The sequence below is a fragment of the Camellia sinensis genome, chromosome 10, assembly GCF_055761805.1.
Source record: "Camellia sinensis isolate YWXY chromosome 10, ASM5576180v1, whole genome shotgun sequence".
In the NCBI taxonomy this organism is placed as follows: Eukaryota; Viridiplantae; Streptophyta; class Magnoliopsida; order Ericales; family Theaceae; genus Camellia; species Camellia sinensis.
Window position 1 is genome coordinate 158,817,691 of NC_138970.1, and position 8,699 is coordinate 158,826,389.

Below are 8,699 nucleotides of genomic sequence, written 5' to 3' on the forward strand. Positions count from 1 at the left end.
TCTTATGGATGGGTTTGATGAGTTTAAGATCGTAGAGAGATGGGTTAGAGAGAGAACGTCCTCCTTTGTTGCAGAAATAGCAATCTTCGAGAGTCACAGCAACAATGGCCGCAATGGCTGCTCTTCATAGCTCCTTCACTTCTTTTTCTCTCTTGTCAAATTCCTTCTTGGGCCAATGCTTCTCGTCCCCCTCCTTGGTATTTACTCTGCTCTCTCAAATTTTGTTTCTTTTTAGCTTTTAAACCCATATTCTCATGGAACTTGAATTACCCATATTAATTTAATTTCAATTTTTTTGGTGATTTTCATTCATATTATGATTGTTTGTTGATAATTTTGAAGAGCTTATTTGTTGCGTGCATATATATATATATATATATATATATATATATATATTATATATATGAATTCTTTGATAGTATAGTTTTTTTTTTTCCTCAGAATTTTAGTAATTTTCTTTGATTCTTGTGGCTTTTGGAAATATTATGAAATTCCTAATATATATATATATATATATATCAGCATCACCAAGATTATCATACTCTGTTCGTGATTTAGAGTATCTAATCTATATTAGGTGAGATTCTGCAGCAAGAGAATAGGATGATTCATCGCTATAGCTAATTAGTAGTGATTAGGTGGGTGGTTTGCTGCTATACATGGCTGGGTTTAGCTGTTGCACTTGGCTGAGTTCTTGCTGAATTGTGCTACCTCACTTGGCTGAGTTATTCTTCAGCAAACAGGGTTGTGCCATAGGTGTTTTTTTTTTTTTTTTTTTTTTGTGTTTTTCCCATGAGTTTCTTTGTTTGTGCTGCTCTTTTGTTCTGCTGGTTTCTCGCAATGGGGCTTTTGATGTAAATAACCTACATAAGCTAAGAGCCAAAGGTGGGAAGAAAACTGATACTATTGTTAACATGATTTCCAATGAAGAGCCTAAGAAAAAGATAGCAAAAAAGAATAGAGGTACAAAAATGAAAGGGTGGTTTTCTTCCATGTTCCAGAGGTACATTAGTTTGCCTCATTCATCATCATTTTTATTCAGTGCTTGATAAATTTTGTTGATTTGTATCATAATTAAAAAAAATTTTAAAAAAAAAGAAAAAAAAAAGAGCCAAACAAAAAATCAAGAGGACTTCCCTTTTTCTGGTTCGTTTTATTGAGGATATGCAAATCATCTATTCAATATCAGTAATAGGATTTCTGTTGGATTGGTTTGTATGATTAAACCAATCAAACTATTAAAATCCAAAATTTAGATTTCATTCATTTTATATTCATATAATATATAATAATATAATTGAAGAAGAAGAAGAAGGTTATGTTATTGATGTTCCAAATGTAGTGTCCACGACTTAGTCATAGCATGTCTCTTTTTCAATCTGTTCCCTTATTAAATGATGCCTTTTTCATTGCTATTATAGTGTTTTTCCCCGCCTTCAAATTCTGATTGTGTGTTGAGGTTTAACCATGACATGATGTGGTAACCTCTTATATTTAGAATTGTTAAAGAAAGTTTACTTGTCACTTTAAGATGATATATCTGAAAAAGTTATTGCTGAAAACTTCAAATGTTGTTACTTGTGATGCTAAGAAGTCACAGTTTGGAGTTGAAAAAAATTTGAAAAAAGAAAAGTAAAAGAAGTCAGTTTGGGAACTTTGTTTTCCTCACATTTTTATAGTGGGAAAAGCTGTTGGATTTTTATAAATGGTCCATTTTATTTTACTAAAACACTATTTGGTTTTTTTAGAATATGTTTTCTAAATAACTAAACACTAGTTTGGTGAAAAAACTAGGTGTAGCTTGAATGGTTTGGTGAAACTAAAAATTTGAAACTAGTTTGGTGTTCATAGAGAAAGAACAAGTAGCCAAAGAAACTAGTAAGAGAAAAAATAAAATAAAAGATAACTCATTCAATGGTCCATAGATTTTCTGCTGTAATATTATTTTTAGTGTTTTGGCTACACAATCCTTAGTTGGCTGCAAGCAAATCAACAAATTCATATTGTAGGAACTAGGCCTCTAAATAATTTGGAGCTTGCTGCCCCTCTCCTACTTTTCCTTCAATTTTTGTATCTTAATAATATTTTGATTTCAATTACAGTTCTTTCTAGTAAGAGAGCCAAAGACAAGCAACTTTGCTACTTGGGCAATATGTTGCCATAGATTCAGACTGTAAAGTGGAATGAAATAGTTAAAATTAAATTTAAATTTTTTGAACACATCCCATCCACTGTTATACATATACACTCTTTCTTATAGTCTTATATATGATTTGTGTAGGTGCACATTGTTCAAAAAGGTGTTGTCCAACAACTAATTGAGATGCTTCAATCCCCACAAGCACCAGAGATGTTTTTGTTTTGCATATATATATATATATATAAAGGTTTAATTTGAATGAGGTCCAAATATCTTGGTTTTTTTTTTAATTTTATTTTCCTTAAGAGATTGAAAAGGTTTTATGTAATTTTCTCTTTGCGAGCAAACAGTTGGCTGATTGGATGAAATGTATTGTGCGATGGTCTCTAGTGTGCTGGTGGGTGTTTTGATGTGGGTGTTTTGTTTGTGGGGTGTTTTTGCTTCTTGGCTGATGGGTGTTTTGCTTCTTGGCTGCTCAGCCATGCTTAGTTCTTGCTGGTTGATGCTGGAATCTATTAGCAATGTTTTGGCCCTGTTTCTTAGCTGAAAAAAAGAGCATTTACTCTGTGGTGGCTGCTGCTGTTGTTGTTTTTTTCTTTTTTGATATCCTCTTTCTGCTGCTATGGGTTGCTACTGGTATGTGTGGGCAATGCTCTTTTTATCTAGCTACTGTAACTGATTTTATTTGTATGTTTTAGATTTGGTTAGATTTGGTTGCTGCGGTGGCTATTGTTGCTCTGGGTTTTAGTATGTTTTAGATTTGGTCAGACTTTACATGGGTGAGGTTGTTGTTGGTGTTTGTGGTTGGTTCCTCACCAACTTTTGATAGTGTGCTAGCATATGATTAGGCGGTCTTATTGGTGCCAACCTAGTTGGAATTGATTTGGTTCACTATGATGCTTTTTGCACTCATCCTCCTTTTTCTTTTATTGATGTAATAGTTTTCTATTTCATCAATAAAGTTCCTTTTCTTTGCTGATCAAAAAAAAAAAAAAAAACCTGACCAGTGTCACTTCTCTATCTGTTAAAGGTCAGTTTTCAAGAATCTAAACAGCTGTGTTTCCTTGCTTGTTCTATATCTTTATCAGACTTTGCAATCTGCAGGAAGTTCAAGAAAATAGTAAGAAATTGAATAGAAACTTTAAAGGACATATTCAAAGAAATTTGAAGCTTTGTTTTTTTGCATGGTGAAAAGTTGAGCAGTATTAATATGTTAGATAAATAATGTTAATTAAAATTAAGCTTTCACACCTTCTGATATGAATGTTTCTTTGATTGTTAGCTACTAGTGTAGCTTCTCAATGGTTGGAACTCCTTCATCAAGACACTAAAGGGCGTCTTGTTGGTAATGTACTGCTTATCAGTGAAGATTTTACTCATCTTTGATTAGAACTCCTTTATACATGTATGGTTATGCACTGCTTTCTGTACTTGCAGCATTGTGACACGGTAAGAAGAGAGATCAATCTGCGATTCATACAGAATTGCCTTTGCTAATGTCATGGGAATTCTCATGTAATCAAAAGAATGATCCATATGTTATGAAAAATTCTATTGTTGGATGCTCTAACAATGCGAGTGTGCATGCTGACATGCATCGAGCTAGATGGAGTGCTCTATTTGAACAGATGGATAAAGGCCTTTCTGAAGAAGAAAAACAACTGGTGAGTCTCTAGGAGAATGGTCTGTTTGGATATATTCTAAAGATGAAAGCCCATAGTCTAAGCTTCAGTGGTGTAAGACGGGTGCATGTGCATCATCATGAAACTTAAAATATATTTGAATTTGAATTCCTCCAAATAACTTAGGTCAAATCAGATCATCATTCACTTGATTCACCAATTTTTTTAGTAGATTACATGGATGAGGTGAAGTAATTCTAAGTCCTCTAGCATGACAGTCACTGTTAGAATTTGTATGATGGACAAGGCATTATTGCAAATCCAAGCAAACTGACTCACTAATCTGTTTGAATGGGGTGTTTGAACTCTGTTACTACTATAAGCATTTTTTTCCCCATTTTATGATTTTAATTTCAGGAAAGTTGGCTGAATTAGAGGTTTGGCATACGTTGTTGTTTTACTTACATTTTGGTGAAACCATTAAAATCAGTAACTGTTTTATTGCCAAACTGTAAGTTTTCTATAGGTGAATATAATTTGATCAATTTAGCCTACATCCATTTATCTTGAATTTTTGCCTTCTAAAATCATAGTTCTATTTATTTTCTTGGTTATAATTTATAGTTATTTTCTCAAATGGCAAGAATCTTATGCAAACTGTTTCACATGAATGTTGTGCATATGTTGAGTAGTCTTCTAAATTGACAATCTGACAGTAACACAGTGAGACAATCTGACCAAAGCGGCCAACAACAAATCTTAAAAAATGCATCACATTCTTCACTCATTATAGACAAAACATCCAACTCCACAACAATGTATTACTACTAAGAACAAAGATCAATCAGCGGCAACATAGAAATAAGTAGGAGAGACCCTAGCCACACCCAGCAAAACTGCAGCCACAAGCCTCAAAAGACTCATTTAGCAACATTGCTTCATCACATCAAAAAAACCTTCACCACCTCAGTAAACTCCTACACCATACTCCCTTTCAAGAATTGTGTCGGAAATGTTTCATTGACTTTGCAAGCATCTATTCATGTTACTAATAGAATAAGCATAGCCTTTAGTTTGAAGCATTCAAATACTTTTTATACCTTATAGTTTGTTGTATCACTCCTATAATTAGTCATTTTTAAAGACCCTTTGTTTCTTGTGCACTAAAGATCATTGTCGTAGATTCCTAATTTACATGTTCAGAACTCTTAGATCAATTATTAAACAATCTCACATCTCATTAACTGCCCTAACATCATACATATAGACTCGAATTTGACTTGGACTCTTTATTTTGGAACTTACAATGGTAATGGATAACCTATACAAACCTAAACCTCATACATAGAGATCATTTAACATAATTATGCAAGTTCCAAGTAGGTGTTGCATTGAAGTAGATTAATTTCACCTCTTCCTCTTTTTAAATTTAATTTTTCTCTTCAGCTTCTTATGGCTTGGATTTAGTAACAAGCTATATTTTCCTGTACAAACTTAATGGTTTGTTTGAAGATTCCTACTCATTTCCCTCTAGGAACATTGCAACAAAAGGGTAACTTCATTTGAGGTATGAAAAAAATGGTTTTGTTTCATGTGGATTTTATTGCATATACGTTAAGACTATTGAGATCTTGAATTTTTGCTAATTTTCATTATGACATTGCTTTTATGGGACCATTGAATTATCTTATTAATTTTGGAAATATTTTGTTGATGTTTTAAAATTTTTTGATCATTTCTTAATACCTCAAGAAATATTTTTGTCCCTGAGTTGTTAGTTTTTATACTTATGTGAAGTTTCCTTTGTCATGCAGACAAGAAATGCAACAGGGTTAGTTGCTCCAGCTATTGCCGCGGGTTTAGGTGCATTAACACATACATTTGGCACCCTCGTCCCTGTGATAGGAGTAAGTGGATTTGCTACAGCTGCAGCTGCAACTGCTATAGGAACTGTTGTCGGTAGTTTTAGATAATCTCTTAATAGTTGTCGATATGTTTAGAAAGTTAGATATGCATAGTTTTGGATGGTTTAAACTTTTTGTACAGTTTAGAACTTAAGGATATGATTTTCGAATGTTTGGAATGTATAAACAATTGTTGAATGTTTATAATTTATGGATATAGTTTCTTTTTGATGTTTCAAACAATATTTTGGTGGTTGATTGATGTTTTGTGATACTTATTTGTAATATTTGTTAGATTGTACAAAATTGGTCAAATAGAACCCTGCTGAATTAAAAAAAAAAAATTGCACATTTTACGATAGGCATAATAAGTCGTCGTATTATATATTTTACGGCGCGTAATCAACGTCATTATTTGTCTCACCAATTAACGGCGTGCAAAAGTAGTTGTAGAAAAAGTAACAACGATGCACAAAATCTACTATTAAATAGTTTTTAACGACTTACTATAGCATGTCGTAAAAAAAGTAATGACAACGCACAAAATTTGCCGTTAAATAGTTTTTAATGGCGTACGAAGCATGTCATTGAAAGTGAGTGACTTTCCATGACTGGTCATAATATGACGCGCGCTGCACGTCGTAGAAGGGTTTTTACGAAGTGCATTGCGCGTCGTAAAAACCTTTTTTTGTTGTAGTGACTTCGGGCTTGGCTTGATTAACTGGCACAATGTAACAGCACGGGTCATACAGCCCCTCAGTCAAATCCTCAGAGCACTCAGGCAGCGGACTGACATCCTTCTCCAAGGCCAACCTCCCTCTTTCTGCCGCTGTCACCACTACGGGGTTAAGGTTATAGAGTGGAAGTGTTCATCATGCACAAGTCCATGCTTTCAGGGATCAACACGACCGGTTTGGATAGATGGGAAGGGGTAATGTATACGCTAGGGTCATATGGGATGGCTAGTGTATATATTAGATTTAAATGCCGGGAGGAGAAACCTGGTTGTGGGCTAGAAGAGGATTGGTAGTTACATTTGGCTTTTTGGGTGGTGCTATCACCTTGTTGTCAATGAGATCTTGAATCTCATGATGCAACCTATAACATTGATCGATATCGTGACCGTACTACTGGTGAAAAGCACAGTATTTGGATGGGTTATGTTTTGGTAGGAGTGGATCGGGTAGTGGCCGTTGTTCTAACGGCTTAAGATGCCCTTTTTGATCAACACCCTCAGGGCTTGGGATAAAGGCATGTAGAGCGGGGTGAAAACCCTTTAAGATCGAGCCTGGTTGTTTGAGGTTTGTGGATTTGTACTCTGGCGAAATGGTTGGCGGTCTTGGCTGTAATGGTGACTACATTCACATCAGATGGCCGTGCAGTTGTGCTTCCACTCGTGGTTGCATTGGAACTGCGTGTAAAAGGCCTTTTGACTTGCTCCTTTTCATTGGTTATCAACCCCTGTTTCATTGCATCTTCAATCTGAACCCCTACCTCATGGAGCTCAGTGAACGTGAACAACGGCAAGACTATCATCTTTTACAATAATTTCCCTTGCAGATTGCTGACCACCATTCTGATTTGGTCCTTTTCGGATGGCCTGGTAGTCATCATCAACGCCTTGGCCCTCTACCTCGTTACAAAGTCCGAGAAGCCCTACTTTGGCTCCTAACAGGTTGCCTCAAGATCACGGGTTATGACCTCGATCTAGGTACTGTAGGAGTACTATGCGATGAAGGCCTTAGCCATTTCCTCCCTACTCCGTTTCACAGAGTCCTCGAGTTTTGCATACTAGATAATCGCTATTCCTGACAAGGTCCGGCCGAAAAGCAACAGCTTTTGAAGTCTGGTAAGGCCCATTGGCCGCAGGATATCTGAGAGTAACCGTAAATGGACCATGGGATCTCCAAAGCCATCGAACCGGTCTATGTGTGGCATTTTGAACCGGTTCGGTAAAGTCACTGCAGAGTCGGTGTATCCACCTTCAATGTTTGGGATTGAGTTCACACCCTGTGCCCGCTTGAACACATCAAAACATAGCCAATTTCTTATCATGCACACTTTTAGTTTCAAATTTTTAGTTACTCATTTTAACTTATCAACCCATTCCTTAACCAATTAAGTCCCTTGGTGAGAAGTCCTCTAAGGGGAAGGAAGTATCAAATAAGGGATAGTTTAAGGCAAGAGAGAGGTGGCATGCCGTTCATAATGAACCCTCAAAAGAGGATTAAACCATTAAGCAATGAACTTCAATCTCAAGCTTAAACTATCCTAAGGTTAAAACAACCCTCAAAGAAAATAAAGAGTGAAGAAATTAAGGAGATTGCAGAGATTATAAGTGTTGAAAATGAAGTGAGAAAAACACTAAAACATGCAATCAACTCAAACAAGTGGTGTCTAAAGGCCTAGAACACCAAACTTGTGAAGACTATTATACTAGAGGCATGCAAAACAAGACTCAAATGAAACAACCAGCCAAAAGCAGAGTTAAAACAGTCTAAAATAGAGCCTAAAATATGCTGGAATTAAGCTACAAAAGGCTAGAAAATTAAGTAACACATAGAGCTAACTAGGCTAGCAAACAAGACACAAGGAGGGGAGGCTAACCCCTTCAATTTTGGACTTCAAAACATGATTTTTACCACTAAAAATACTCTGAAATTCAGTGCTCAAAAGCCCAAAAAAAGATAGCTTGAAAGTGGGAAACAAATGTGAAAAAGCCTTACAAGTAAGGAATAAAGAAGGGTGAGATACCCCCCAACCTTAAATAGCCTAAAACACCAATTTCAGCCCACAAAAACAGAGTTTTTTATGGCCCCAAAATAGCCCAAAAACAGTGGACAGAGATAGAAAAATAAGTATGCAAAGCAAGCTTAAAAGACAAGTGTTATACCTCTTGAAGCAAAAAACAATTCTACGCACTAATGCAAGCTAAAACCACCTTCAAGAGCTCCAAAAAGGCCTCAAGTAACCTCAGCTCAAAGATGATCAACTTTGGTTAAGGAAGTGTATGCAAAAGTGTAGTATAACTAG

At 35.6% G+C, this 8,699-nt stretch overlaps 1 long non-coding RNA gene across 1 annotated transcript; it reads left to right on the forward strand.

Annotated features, from left to right (window-relative positions):
* The first annotated feature begins 799 nt into the window (after positions 1-799).
* Positions 800-5,909, forward strand: LOC145801392 (uncharacterized). The gene is made up of 2 exons (XR_014342801.1): positions 800-3,804; positions 5,577-5,909. It is a non-coding gene; the product is annotated as an uncharacterized LOC145801392 (long non-coding RNA).
* Positions 5,910-8,699: the final 2,790 nt, after the last annotated feature.